This window comes from Psammomys obesus, unplaced genomic scaffold, assembly GCF_907164565.1.
Source record: "Psammomys obesus unplaced genomic scaffold, mPsaObe1.curated_primary_1811, whole genome shotgun sequence".
NCBI lineage: Eukaryota > Metazoa > Chordata > Mammalia > Rodentia > Muridae > Psammomys > Psammomys obesus.
The window spans coordinates 6134229-6149669 of record NW_026596152.1 but is presented as its reverse complement, the minus strand read 5'-3'; the positions used below and the strand labels follow the sequence as shown (position 1 = coordinate 6149669).

Genomic DNA, 15441 nt, shown 5'->3' with positions numbered 1-15441 from the left:
CCCACAGGGGGTGGGGAGGTCAAAGAGCTAGCCATAGAGTTCATGCCAGAGACAGTCCCTGTAATTGAGGGGAAAGAAAAGGAAGGAGAGGGAGGAGCAGTCCTGTTAGGCCACAGAGGAGGGCTTTGCAGCCAGTCCTGAAGATACCTGATAAAACAGGATCAGATGAATGGGGAGGAAGTCCCCCCCATCAGTGGACTTGGAAAGGGGCACGATGGAGATGAGGGAGGGAGGGAGGGACTGGGAGGGAATGAGGGAGCGGGACATGGCTGGAATAGAGTTAATAAAATGTAACTGATAAGAAAAAAAAAGAAAAGGAAGGAGAAAAAAAGATAGAAGAGAAAGAGCTGGAGGAAGAGAAGGGAAGCAGCTTTCTTCTCTTTGTAATGCTGATCTTCCCCCACTAAAGACAAAGGCAGGTAAGCTTTGTTTCATTTGTGAGTTATGTAAGTGTGGAACACCTGGAGGGGTTAACACTGAGAAGATCATGTACCAAGGATGATGAGAACTGATGAGATGGGGGTGGGGGACTGGAGGAGGGTGATGCAGATGAAGAATTATCTGCTCCAGAAGAATTAGGCAGTGCTGTACAGGTAGCAAACCCTGGGATGTTGTAGCAGCCTAAGGGCAGAAGACCTGTGTGAGGTTGTCTTGGTGGTAAACCAGAAGTCTGGATGAAGGTAGAAACCTTCAGAAAAACCCACTAGGTATAGTAGAGGCATAGAGAGACAAACAGAGAAAGAGGCAGCTACACTGAAAAGGTGCTTATGCAGCTTGTGAGGCAGGCCAGTGAAGGCATTTGTTGCCACGCCTGATGGCCTGAGCACCATCCCCAGGAAGGAGAAAACAGACTCCTACAAGTTGTCTCCTGATCCCCACTAATGTTCCCTGGCGTTTGTTCATGCATGCCTTCACACATTTTATAAAACTAATCCTTTTGTTTTAAGAGAAAGAGAAAGTAGCTTATAAGACAGAGAAGTGTCATGCTGGGGCTACGCAGGGAAAGAACAACTGTGGGTATGAGATGCAGGGTTATTTTATGCATGAATGACATGGCTAGAAAGATAAGCACACCTCGCATTGGCATATGTTAGTTATTTCAGGACTCTAGGGCACAGGGGTTGCCCTGAGGTCTGTTAGCTGGTCCTGTGGAGATTAGGAATGGTAGATATCAGCGCCAGAGCTTTATAAAGGGCAATATTAGTGTGTGGGCTCAGGGTTGGTAAGTTTGTATTTGAAAAATACCCTCTGAATAGCTAGCTCTAAGAACTGGCTACCCTGGAACCATGGACGAGGGCCCAGTTGTCAACACATCTGTATTAGCAACTTTTTCATCACTGTGATGAAACATCTGACAAAAATGACTTAAGAGATGAAATACTTATTTGGGCTTATAGTTTCAGGGATATTTGAGCCTACATGGAAATAAAGGGGCAGTGAGCTAATGGGCCAGGAAGCAGAGAGAACTAGAATGAAACTGGCAGCATTTGTGACTGTCAGGGTTCTTCCCTAGCCACCTACTTCTATGAGCTAAGCACCATGCCCTAAATGTTCCTTAATCTCCCCAGCTCCCATACAGCCCCACCTGCTGGGGGCCAAGTGTTCATACACATGAGCCTGTGGGGGGCATTTCAAGTTCAAACTGTAATTACATCTCTACATAAAAAACAAAAGCTGTGCTTAGTGAACTTGGGGTTCTTATTAAACTGGAAATTTGGGATCCAAAACTCTCAAACTCACTTGGTCATCCAGGTAGGATTTATAATTTGGACTTCTAACAAGCTTTAAGTTGACAGTGGACCCACTGATCTGTGAACCTCACTTTTTCAGTAGTGCTGACCTGAAGGAGGTGAACAGAGAAGAACATTGCTAGAATCCTAGATGTCAACCAGCCCCCTCCATAACCAAAGGTCCTAGAGGAAAGCAGGTACTCAAGCTACGCAGCCACCTATAGGACCCAGCCTGGGTTGTCTGAGCTCTACAGATACTGGCTTCAATACTCTACACAGAGAAACAAAGGCAAACTCAATATACGAACTGATGGTCTTGGCTTGGTTCAGAACTACTGAGCCTCTCCCAAACATACTTAGATTCATGGAAGACAACGAAATTCTGTGAGTTAAATTGATCACTGGCTGTTTAAGGCTACACCCATGTGAAGGTACAACCTAGATGCTATGGGGTTTTGTTTTTATTCCAGTATAATATAAACCATGCTTGATACACCTTCAAAATGCAAGGGATGTAACAAGCCAGATCATGAATTGGAATATGTAACAGTACTGCAGGAGAGTCCTCTCTCCCCATGGTTGCCTTGATTGAAGCAGTAATTTCTATCACCATGGATATGTTTTTCTGGCTTTGACTTTGGTTCCTTTTGCTTTTAGACCTTTTTCTTCTTTCTTTCTTTCTTTCTTTCTTTCTTTCTTTCTTTCTTTCTTTCTTTCTTTCTTTCTTTTCTTCTTTCTTTCTTTCTTTTCTTCATTCTTTCTTTCAAGACAGGATCTCTTTGTGTAGTTTTAGCTGTCCTGGATTCACTTTACAGACCAGGCTGGCCTTGAACTCACGGAGATCTGCCTGTCTCTGCCCCCTTCCTCCTGCCTCCCCCCTCCCAAAGTATTTGGATTACAGGCATGAGCCACCATACCAGGCTTAGACCCTTTTCTTAATTCCTCTTGCTGTGTAGATTTTTTTCCTCACCTGCTCTGTAGTATTACATTGAATGACTCAATAAATTTCTTTCTTTCTGGTGATGGATTGTCTCCAGTTTGTGTGCTGTTGTCGTCACCTTTGTGCATGTCCCATACATACTGCTGGCTACAGATGAGAATTCCACATCCTTGTCAACACATCTTCTGGTTGGAGCTCAGCAACATCACACCATAGTTGAATGTGCACAGTGTAGAACAGAGACAAAGGCAAGGAGGTAAAAGAGGGTTTGGAGAAGTAGAAGTTCCAATTGGGACAGCTTGCCTGGGACAGGGCAGCCTGACCTGGGTGAAGCAGCTTGCCTGGACTGAAATGTTTCTGTAGATGAGAGATAGATGGTCGTTTCCACAGCCATTAGGGAATTCATGTACACTGGAGACAGCACTGAGCGTTCACTGTGTTCTAAAAGCTGGGTAACTTAGGCACAGCAGGTATCAACGTGAGTATTTCACACTGTCTCTAGTGAAGATGACAGATCTAGGGAGAGATGGGGGAGAGACACAATCAGGCAATGTGATTATTCAGCAGGGATCCATGCTAAGTCCTTGCCCTGGAATTAAGGAGAAGATATTCATCAATCCAGTCTCCTGGTGCTGGAGAAGATGTCATTGGGAGGTGAATTGGATCCAGGGCTTGATAAATGAGTGGTGGTTCATTAAGAAGGTAATGAAGAGACAAGCATGAGCAATGGCTTAGAGGTTGGGATGATGGTGACAGGGTTGGTGACAGCCCAGGGCTCTTGTGGAGACTCCTGGGTATGGGGGACAGCAGGCTGAAACAGCCTTTTGAGAGCAGACAATGAAAGGGCATGTGCTTCATTGAGCAAGAGCTTTGAATGGCCATTGAAGGTCTGTAAAGATGGCTCTGCCAGAACCCTTCAGAAGGACATTACCGTGACAGGCTTTGTGATCTAAGGTAGACAGCAGAGGAAATGAAAAAGAAAGGACAGATTCGATTTTGAATAAAATATGGCTCTGTTCTCTCTTGCAGGACAAGAATCCTCATTTGTGAGGAACTGGAAAAGTAGTTAAGGTGATGATTTTGTTCTGCCACGGTGGGCCCGGTCTGAAGGTAATTTCTCCAAAGCAGCTGTTCTAAGTGTTGGCTGAATGGCACCAGGGGATTCTCTGGACACAGGTGTCATGTTCAATCTTATTCATCTATCAATAACCCAGACTCCAAGTGCTGCTCTGTTGGCAGTGTAGCACTTCTGTGACAGGAATTCTATTAACAGACACACTTTGTGGCTCCAGTCTACAGCCCAGCTGCAGTCCCTTCAGAGCTATGTGGAAATCCTTGGTCCCTTTCAACAGTGGCTTCAGGCTGAATAATCCCAGAACATGTGATACATCTTTTGGCTGAATAACTCAAACATGCATGATGCGTGTCTTCTTCCTACTGCTTGGGGTGTGTTCCTGTGTCTGTCTTTTTAAAATGGGTAACAAAATACAAGCATTTAAACTGTTCTTTGAAAGATTTTATTTTGAACGAGTGTTTGTTTCTGTGTGGGTTTGTGCACTTGAGTGATGTGCCCTCAGAGGCCAGAGGGAGGTGTTATCAGGTCTCTTGAAGCTGGAGTTACAGGTGGTTGGGAGCTGCCTGGCGTAGGTGCTGGGGACTGAACGTGGGTCCCCAGCAACAGTAGTACAGGCTCTTAACCTCAAGCCACCTCTTCAAGCACTACTTAAGGTTTTGAATTATTAACATGGGAGGTGGGGTGGGGTTAAGTTTCTCTCTTAACTCTAAGGCAACGGCAACGACTGTCTCTTAGCAGCGGCACATTATTGCTGGTTACTTGCATATTGTTTAAAACAATTACAGACATGCTTGTTTTCTTGTTTTTGAAAACACAAATGACAGCACTTTTTTTTCTGCTTCTCCCTCTACCTGGTGCCAGCTAGACGTCTCTAATCTGAAAAATCCTAACTGAAATAGTCCAAAATATGAAGCTTCTTTTAGTGCCAACATAGCGCTATCAACGGAAGTGCCACACTTGACTCCATGATGGCTCATAGGCCAAACACGGGAACACTAAAGCAACTGTGTAAAATTATCCTCAGGCAAAGGTGTATAAGAAATAGAAATGATTTATGTTTAGAGTCGTGTGACATTCCCAATATACCTCGTTGTGTCGATGTAAGTATTCCACAATAAAAACATCAAAATCCCAAACACTTTGGTCTCAAACATTTCAGATAAGATATTGGATCTGGGACTATTTTACATTTAGTTTCGTGCCATTCTTTTCCCATTTTGGTTTTATTATAGAGGTTTTTTTTTTTCTTTTTTTGAGACAAGTTCTCACTCTAGCCATCATCACTCATACACCACTGTTGGGGTGGATCTGTGTTTTGTATCTTTGGGCAGATATGTGGAAAAAACTCCTTGCTCTTGCTGTATGATCATCATATCCTATACTTCTACCCTCTGGGGTTCTAGTCTCTCTACATTATCATTTATACATGGCATGGCCAAAACTTTAACCTCATATCACTCTGAGGTATCCAGGCATAGTTTGTACTTTGCATTAGTCTTTTTTTTTTTTTTTTAAGTTTCGAGATTAGAGTTACATTATTTGACCCTTCTATTGCCTCCCTTTTAAGCCTTTATATTCCTAAATATACATTCTGTCCAGTCTGTATGTTACCTGTGTATATGTCTTCAGGGCTGACACTTAAAACTGAATACACAGTTTGTGTGATTTTCTCCATGCACGACTATTTCTCTCACTCTCTGCATTGCTTGCTCGCCTATAGTTCTTTGTGTAGAGACGAGGCCCTCTGGGCTTTTTCTTAGCCGCATTGACTTATCTAGTGTTGTTCGGATCCTGTTTAGGTAGTTATATTGATGAGAATGTATGTAGCTGACATCACTAGGAGACAGAATCTCACAGCAAATTCCCTCATCCTCTGGCTCTTACAGTGTGCCCACTCCCTCTTCCACAAGGTTCCCTGTTGGTTGAATTGCAAATTGGGAAAGCTGACAAGGAAATCAGTGTGCAGAATTCTCAGAAAGCGAAAAGTAAATCTACCATATGACCCACCTCTACCACTTCTTGGCATATTCAGCTTGTAAAGAAAAAATGAAATCATGAATTTTTCATGAGTGCAGGGGTTGTTTTGTAGATACATGCATTGGGACTGGCCTCCATAACTCCGCATTTTGGCTGGTTGTGTTTCACTGTATTTGTCTCTATTACAAAGAGAAGTTTTCTTGATGAGGTGTGAGGTCTATACTTAAATCTGAAGATTTGGAACTAGGAGCCTCCAGTGAAAGAGAGCCTGCAATGTTTGTCTTTCTAGGTCTGGGTTACTTCACTCAGTCTGATCTTTTCTAGTTCCATCCACTTACCTGCAAAGTTCGTGACTTCATTTTTCTTTACAGCTGCATAGTTTTCCGCGCTTTGTATGTACAACATTTTCATTGTCCATTCATCAGGTGAATAGCATTTCCATTCTTCCTACTCCTTAGCTATATGGTATAGGGTGGCAATGAATCTATAGAGTAAGTCCTTTGGGCATGCCGAGAAGTAGTATAGCTGGGTCATATGGTAGTTGTTTTATTTTATTTTATTTTTTTAGCTTACTGAGAATTCTCCACACTGATTTCCACATTGGCTTAACCAATTAGCAATTCCACCACCAGTGAATGAGGGTTTTCATTTCTACATGTCTCCTCCAGCACTCATCTGCTGTTTTGTTGATCTTTGTCATTCTGACTGGGGTAAGATTAAATCTCAGAGTTGTTTTGATTTGCAATTCCCTAATTGCTAGGGATGATGAACATTTTTTGATATATTTGTTATTTTTTTTTTTCTTTCTTTCTTCTTTTGAGAACTCCCTGTTTAGATCTCAGGCCTGAGTTTTGAAATGGTTCATTTTTTAAAAGTATTTGTATTTGAGTTTTTTATATATTCTAGATATTGATCCTCTGTCAGATGTATAGCCAAGAGTCTCTCTCGTTAGGTGGGCTTTCCTGTTCACACAACTGTTTCTTTAACTGTGCAGATCTCTTAGTTTTATGAAGTCCTACTTGTCAATTGTTGGCCTTTACCCTTTAGTTCTATTCAGAAAGTCCTTCCCTATAGGTAGGATACTATGGTAGGGTACTCCTATGTTTTCTGCTAGCAGTTTTAGTCCTTCGGGTTTCATATTTAGGTCTTTGATCCACTTGGAGTTACTTTTGGTGCATGGTGATAGATCCAGGTCTACTTTCACACTTCCACATATGGACAACGAGTGTCCCACTTGTTGAAGATACTTTCTTTTATACAGTTTATGTTTTTGTCAACTTTTTCAACTATTAAATGACCATAATCATGTGTGCTTAGATTTTATTTTATTAGTCTATGTGTCTGTTTTTATGCCAGTACCATATTGTTTTTTTATTGTTATGGCTCTGTGATATATCTTAAGATTTAGAATACAAATTCAAGTCATTATTTTCTTTTTGCTTATGATTATTCTGGCCATCCAGGGTCTTCTGTGTTTCCATGTGAATTTTAAGATAGGTTTTTTTTTCTATTTCTATGAAGAATAAAATGGGGATTTTTTTAAAATTGAAATTGAATGGAATCTGTAAATAGTTTTTGGCAGGATGGTCATTTTCTCAATATTAATTCCATCAATCCTTGAATATGGTATGTCTTTCCACTTTCTAATGTCTTTCTTCAGAGGTTGAAAGTTTTTGTTGTAGAGGTCCTTCACTTCCTTTATCAGGTTTATTCCTGGGAATTTTACTTTCTTTGAGGCTATTGTGAAAGAAAGTGTGACCATGATCGCCTTTGTGTATTTGCTGGTGATGTATGAAAAAAGCTATTGATTTGTTTAATTGATTCTAGATCCTTCCACATTGCTGAATTTGTTTATTGTTTTTAGAAATTTTCTGGTAGATTTTTTTGGGATCTCTAATACATAGTATTATGTCTTCTGCAAATAGGGATAATTTGACTTCTATTCCTATTTGCATAGTTAATTCTTTTGCCTTGCTGTTTCAGCTAGTACTTTGAGCACAAAATTGAAAACAAACAAACAAACAAACAAACAAACAAACAAAACCCAAAAAACGTTGGGATAGTGGCCATTCCTGTCCCATCCAGACTTTAGTGGGATTGCTTCACGCTTTTCTCCATTTAGGATGATGTAGGTTTCTCATGTAGATTTCATTTTGTGGAGGTGTGTTCCCTCTCCTCCTACATTCTCTACGACCTTCATTATCAAGGCATGCCACATTTTTTCCAATGACCTTTTTCTGTGTCTATTGCGATGATCATGTGATGTTTGGCTTTGAGTTTATTGCAGTTTAGTATCTTTATTCACTTGTAAATGCTGAACCATCTCTTGCATTTCAGGCATATAGCCAATTTGGTCATGCTGTACATTTTTGTGTTTGCCTGTACTTTGTTTGCAAGTATTTTGTTAAACATTTTTGAGTCTATGTTTATCAGGGGTCTTGCTCTATGGCTTTTGTTGTTGTTGTTGAGTCTTTACCTGGTTTTGGTATTAGAGTGATACAGGCTTCATAGAAGGAGTTTGAAAATATTATTTTTGATTCTTTTCACTTTTCCTGGTTTTTTTTTCTCCCTTTTTTATAGTTTAAGAAGAATTGGCTATAGATTTTCTTTGAAAGTCTAGTAGAATTCTTATTTGAATCCATCTGGCCCTGAAATTTGTTTTTAAGCTGGAAGTCTTTATACTGCTACTTCAATCTCCTCATTTGTTATTTGTTTGTTTACATTATTTACCTCTTCTTAATTTAATTTTGGTGGTTTGTTTAAATCTAGAAATTCATCTATTTCTTTTAAGTTTTCCATCTTAATGGAGTGCAGGTTTTAAAAAATATATTCCCTTAAAATATTCTGAATTTCTTTGGTGTCTCTTGAAATGTTTCCCTGTTCATTTCTGATTTTCTTTTTTAAAGATTTATTTATTTTTATTACACTAATGTTTTCCCTTCATGTATATCTGTGTGAGGGTCCTCTGAAGTTGGAGTTACAGGCAGTTGTGAGTGGCCATGTTGGTGCTGGGAATTGAACCCAGGTCTTCTGGAAGAACAGTAAATGGCTTTAACCACTAAGCTATCTCTCCAGCTTGCCCCAACCCCCATTTATGATTTTATTAATTTGGCTCATGTCTTTCTTTTGGTTAGTTGGGCCAAGGGTCTGTCACTATTATCTTCTCAAAGAACCAGCTCTCAGGTTCATTTTGTTATTGTTGTTTTCTTTGTTTTAATTTCACTGATTTCCGCTCTGATTTTTATTACTTTCTGCTGTTGACTATGTTTGGACTTAGTTTGTTCTTGCTTTTTCAACTTTTTGCATTTGCATTGTCATTTGTTCGAGCTCTTTCAGATTTTTTAGTGTAGGCACTTAGAGCTGATTTGGAGTAATGATGCCTGCTTGCCTCCTGCTCCCATTTGATGGAAGGAGTGCTTTGTTTCATCCTTTTACTTTAAGGCAGTGCTGATCTTTAAATCTAGGATGTATTTCTTGGAAACAACAGACAGATTAATTTTATTTCCTGATCCAGCCAGTCAGTGCATGCCTTTTAATTAGAGAATTGGACCATTGATACTTAAAGTTACTACAGAAATATGTGTTATTTGTGGTCATTGTGCTGTTGATTTTGGGGGGTTGTTTGTATTCCCAGTGGTACTTTGTGTTTTAATAATTATGACTTGGTATTTCTTTCCATAGTCTTGGCTATGCTCACTCCTCTCTTCAGCCCAAAATAATTCTTCCTATTTTATTTTTGGTTTGGTTTATTAGATATATTTTTTAGGCTGTTTATGTAGTGGAAAGTTTCTCTCTTCTCCTTCAATTATGGTGGATAGTTTTGTGGCTATATTAGTGTAGGCTGACAATCATGGTCTTTTAGAACTTGGAATGCATTGTTCTAAACCCTTTTGGCTTTCAAAGTTTCCAATGAAAAATCAGCTGATATTCTAATCGGTTTTCCTTTACATGTGACTTGTGGTTTTGCTATTTCAGCTTTCAATACACTTTCTTTGTTCTGTATTCTTAGTGTTTTAATGATGATATGCCATGGAGATTTTCTATTCTCGTCTTGTCAACTTGGTGTTCTGTGTGCTTTTTGAATCTGTATGGGTATGTCTTTTCTTGGTTTGAGGAAGTTTTCTTCTATAATCTTGTTGAAAAATCTCCTCTATTCTATTGACTTGAAACTCTTTTCCTTGTCTCTCTGGTTTCTTCATGGTGCCCAAAATTTCCTGTATATTCGTTTCCTGTGTTTAATTTTTTTTTTTTATATTCCTTACTTACTTGGTCTAGATTCTATGTGTCCTTAAACTCTACCTTCTGTTTGGCTCACTCTTCCTGTAAGGCTTCCCTTTCTCCAGCTGAGTTATTGAGTTTTCCAATTCCATCTTTATTTCAGCTTGTGTTCTCTTAGATGTTTCTACTTCCTCATTGCTCTTAGCCTTATGTTTGTGTTCTCTTGGACATCACTCAGATGTTTATTCTTCTTAGCCTCCTTTTCTTGACTTCATTGAGCTGTTTCTACGTGTCTTTTTTTTCCAACTCTTTGAGTTCTTTAATGAAGTTTTTTCTTTTTAATTTTTCCTTAAAAAAATCTGTGTCCTGATGTTCATGCAGGTAATTCTCATTGGCAAGCATATATATAGGATCATTAGGTTTTGGAGAGAAAATACTAGTGTATTTCACATTGTTGGTATTTTTTTGTGATAGGATCTGGGTTCATGGACATTTTGTCAGGTCTAAGGACAGAGCAGGTTGGGGCAGAAGAGAGACTGTATGTGCAGTGGACACTGCTGTAAAGCATCGGATGAAGAAACTGAAACCCACCATCGAGCCGCAAAGCCACATTCACATTCTTCTTCTCAGGAGCAAACTGAAGTGAAGCATGTCTGGGGAGCTTTTCAAGAGAGGAGTGTCTTCACTTAGTGGTTAAGCTTGGGAAAGACCCAGATAAGTACCTCATTTGTTCATTTTTAAGAACTGTCTTGGATGAGGTCTTGCTGTATATTCTGTGCTGGCCTAGAATGCACAATGATCCTCCTGCCTTGGCCTCCCCAGTGCTGGGACTACAGGAGTGAGCCTCGGCGCTCCGTTTACACATCCAACAGCTGTTTATTTGGTGAGATGAAGCTAGGAACTTGGAAGGAAGGCTGACAAAAATGGAGAACATTAAGGGAGGGAAGAAGTGCCTAGTAATCCTGTCTTCTTTCAGAGACTATTGATTGATTTATCTTCCTGTAGTTAAAATCTGATTAATTTAAACTTAATAGGAAAGTGTTTGGGCTACAGGTGGGAGGCCTGTTCTCACTCTTTGATCCTGCTTCAGGAATGCTGGCCTGCTTAGTCTTTCCTGGATCCTTCTACTCTGGTCATCATTAAAGTGGATTTGAGGGGCTATGGCACACATTTATATGTAGAATGCCTGTTTGGCCCATTCCCAGCACCAAACATGAGCATTCACACCGGAAGAGCCAATGGTCTGAATGGGGCTGGAGCTGTAGTGGGCATGTTTGTCCTTTTCCTCAGCTACTTCCCCTTGCTATTACTTGGTAATCTCCCATCCTGGTGCTTCCTGCTCTTCTGCTCCTAGAGAGCTAAGGCACATGACAGCATTTTTCCAGAAAGGACTCACTGTTACTCTGGGAAAAACGAGGCTTTGGGTTTCCCTCAGCAGTCCAGAACACTGACTGTATTGCCATGGCATCGGAAGCCAACGAGAAACAACTTTTCTCTGACATGTGTGCTTGGGGCTGGAATGAGACACATACCTGACTCCATTTCATCCCACATTGATTCTCAAGATACAGACTTTCGGAAAACACGCTGCCCACGAGGCAATAAGATCCTAACCCAAGGAGAGCGCTTGGTACACCAGAATGTAAATAATTTACTCCATTCACTCATTCAGCAGGGTTGGGAAGGGAAGATTAATGGGCAGTTTGAAAGAAAGTCCAGTTAAAACCATGGCCACCCTCATGTCATTAGAAGTGAGAGCTGGCTTCATCTAAACAAAAGGGGATGACTCCCCATCTGGCCGGGACTGGAGACCACACAGTGGCTGAGAACTGCCTGCCCATGCAGGGGCTCGCTCTCCCTTGTGTCCAGCAAAAGGAGATGTGCTCTTGGAGGAGAGGTCACCCAGTTACTTGTTACAAGCCTACAGAAAGGAATGAACTTAAAACAAGCCTTAAGTGGTACAATGACAAATATTTCACGTCACCTCTAAGATTTATGGCATTTCGGTCTCCCACTTGAAAGCTTTTACTTCAGTGGCAAAGCTTACCAGGGCCTTGCCTATTGAGTTGAGACTCGTTCCATTGTTTGCTTGGGTCAGCGACCCCTGGCTAGTGTGCACACGAGCCAAGACTCGCTTAAGGCTAATCCCTCTGTCGGTGTACAGTGTCATTTGTGGGTGGCCCACAGAGGCCACTCCAGGGTGGGAGTGTGCTCCCGGCATCTGCTCAGTGGGCATCTCATGCCTTCACTCTAGGGCATGGGGCTGCATCCGGGAAGGGCTGAGGCCAGTTTGTACACCACCTGCAGAACCACAGCTAGGGGCTGGTACTCTGGAGGTGCGTCTGTTGTATTGGCATACCTGTCCAGAAAAAAACGGAAAGCCTCGCCGTGCATGACGGCTCACTTCCTTTTGATAAGTACATTTTGACTCAGAGCCCAACTGGCTGGACCACAGGAAACAGCCATCTGAAAGAACGGGAAGGTACTTGCCACCCGTTCTGCTGTATACCGCAGTGTGTTGTCCCTCTGAGACGTCTGCTGCTACTGAGAGCATATTAGCCACCGGTGACACACTGCCACCATCTGCCCTCGGGGCTGCGGGGTTGCAAGCTGGGATGGCCTTCTGCATTCTGTCCCAAGAGATGGATCGTGGCCCATGCAATTCTCTGACCAGGCAGACTCTAGGGTGAGAATATGGACTGTTTCTTTGTCTCATGTGGTGAAAGTATTTTCTAGCAGTCATTGTGTGCTTCCGACAAGCCAGACACAACTAGAAGGATTCTGTGTGCATCATTCCATCAACCGTCACAGAGCCTCTGGAAGGTGTGTGAATAAAACTGAAAGGAAATGTGAGGCACCAAGAGACTCTGTGATTCATTCAAGGGCACACAGCTAGCAAATGAAGGGTGAAGTTCCAAGCCAGGCCACCAGATGCAGGGTCTCTTAACCATTACATTATATATATATATATATATATATATATATATATATATATATTCCTTCCCTACTAGGAAGCTTCAGGTGCCTTTCTGCCTTCAAGTTCAAACCCAACTGCTAGATATCCCCAAAGGGAAAGTCCATTTCAGACCTTGGACCATCTACAAAATGTTTCTTTCCATTTCCAGGACTGATGTCTTTTAAAGGATAATTGACAAGCACATTCCCTTTGGATAAGACTTGGCTTCTTCTTTCAGAGGCTGTTCCCCCGAAGGTGTCTCCACCCACCCTGGAAGGGTGCCTGTGCTATCGAGTGAGGTTACAAGCACAGCCTGTTTGCTTCCAAATGCTTCTGAATGGGAGAACAGTGATGATGGCCAAGACTGTGCTGCCTTCTCCTGGCTGCCTTGAAAGGACCTGAACAACAAGAGCACAACCACTGGGAGGGATGAGCAGTCATAGGGAGGCAGAGGGGCCTGGATGCCTACAGAGAATCATGGGCTCTGAATCAGTGCCTGTGGACACGGAAGGCTGTCCACGGGCTCAAGACGATGTGTATAGGGTATGTGCAATGTTATTTTGTGGAAGGGACTTGAGCCTCTGTGGATTTTGGTTGGTGTCCAAGGGGCTCTTCAAACCTGGATCGTCTGGGATAAATCGCAGGCGTGAACATGTCTGCATGTGTATGCAGGTGTGTCTGCTCATGTGTGCATCTGTGTGTGTCCTGTGCTGAGGTTGCTTACTGAAAGGTGGCGTTCCACGACAGCTCTGAGGTGGCATAACTTCTCCTTAGGTTGTCTTATTTTAATAAAAAGCATTGACCTCCATAAAACTGAAGAGAAGGTGAAGTAAATCTGAAGAGAGTTTTATAGCTCACTCGGGATCCTCAGGGTTTCTTCATACTTGTTCCTTTGCTGCAGCTCTCATTCTTACTGATGTAGAGCTTTCCTTCTACCTTTTTCATTTTATCTGCTGCCCTAAGTATCTACAGAATTTCTCTGCCATTTTATTTTATTTTTTTTTAAAAATTAAATATATTAATCTAATTATTTTGTATGTATCGTGTACCATGTGTGTGCCCAGTATTTGTAGAGGCCACACTGGGTCCCTTGAAACTGGAGTTACAGGGGGTTGGGAGACATCATGTGAGTCCTGGGAATCGAACTCTATTCCTCTGCAAGAGCAACACGTGCTCTTACTCACTGAGCCATCTCTCCAGCCCTCATTTCTCTTCATCTTACTCACTTGAATATTTGTGTTTATCTACCGTACTTTCTTTCTTTTTAAGCTATATTTTCAATCCCACATTTATTGTCATCCACTTTTTTCTGTATTTTGCACCTATGAGCAAAAAGCCAGGGACGTCATTACTGGAGAACTTGCAACTTCCTGAGATCTTGCTTTTGGCTCCTGCTGGATGCTCTCCACAGCGTCAGTCTACATCTTCACCTTATTATTTATAAATGTGTAGTATGTTAGGCAAACCTTCTCTACCTACTTCTCTGTTGATCTATTTATGTCCTTCTGCCATATTGTTTTAATGTAATAGTTTATACCAACAAATGTTTTCATATGCTGTTTGATGTAAAATGTTACATAACATGAAAACACGGCAATGTATTATCTGTGGCACTATGTCGATACATTAAGTTATTATAAATGTATGTGTTAATACATGCTGGATGATCTCTGCTTTTTGCTAGACTTTTTCTCTCTTTTCTTTCTCTTTCTCTCTTTCGTGTGTTTGTGTTCATACTTTCTGGAAAAAGTTTAGTGTCATCGATTTGTCAAGAAGCCTTTGCCACTTTTATTGGAGTTGATTAATTTTCAAAATAATATAAAATTAATGTGGTAGGCCTTACAATCAAGGGCTAGCACACACACACACACACACACACACACACACACACACACACACACCGGTTAAAGGAGTATGTAAACCACGTGCATGTGTACTGTGTACTGACTGTGAAATTCCTAAACACTTAATATTTCTTGCTCCTGTGAATTTTAACCTTTCCCTTAATTTTCAACTGTTTGATTGATAGTGGGGAAAAAAATCAAAGAGATGAGCATGTAAAATTATTACTAGTGAGTAATGATAGTCTTAATGATTGTGTAGCTGCCCCTGTGAGTTTTGAAGGGGGATAAACCTATTGTTTCCAATATTTTTTTTTAAACACGCACACTTCTTGTTAAACTTGAGTGCTATCTCCAGTGACAAAGCCTCTTCTAAACAACGCTACGCTGGTACCACAGTGAGCTTCTCACCCTGTGCTTGGTGGCTCTCCTTTGCACACACAGCCCTGCATGGCGGCTCTCCTTTGCACACACAGCCCTGCATGGCGGCTCTCCTTTGCACAGACAGCTCTGCATGGCGGCTCTCCTCCTTTGCACACACAGCTCTGCATGGCGGCTCTCCTCCTTTGCACACACAGCTCTGCATGGCGGCTCTCCTTTGCACACACAGCTCTGCATGGTGGCTCTCCTCCTTTGTACACACAGCCCTGCATGGTGGCTCTCCTTTGCACACACAGCCCTGCATGGCGGCTCTCCTCCTTTGC

The 15441-nt window shown here is 41.6% G+C and overlaps 1 long non-coding RNA gene across 2 annotated transcripts in view; it reads left to right on the top strand.

Moving 5' to 3' along the window:
- Positions 1 to 275: 275 nt before the first annotated feature.
- Positions 276 to 15441, top strand: part of LOC129666765 (uncharacterized) — a 16078-nt gene continuing 912 nt past the window's right edge. Inside the window, exons 1-3 of one of the 2 annotated variants that reach the window (XR_008718651.1) lie at positions 276 to 419; positions 3700 to 3780; positions 13135 to 13439. This is a non-coding gene — a long non-coding RNA (uncharacterized LOC129666765). Of the gene's footprint in view, positions 420 to 3699; positions 3781 to 13134; positions 14503 to 15441 lie in introns of those variants that run through there. The other variant, XR_008718650.1, reaches the window with a different exon arrangement.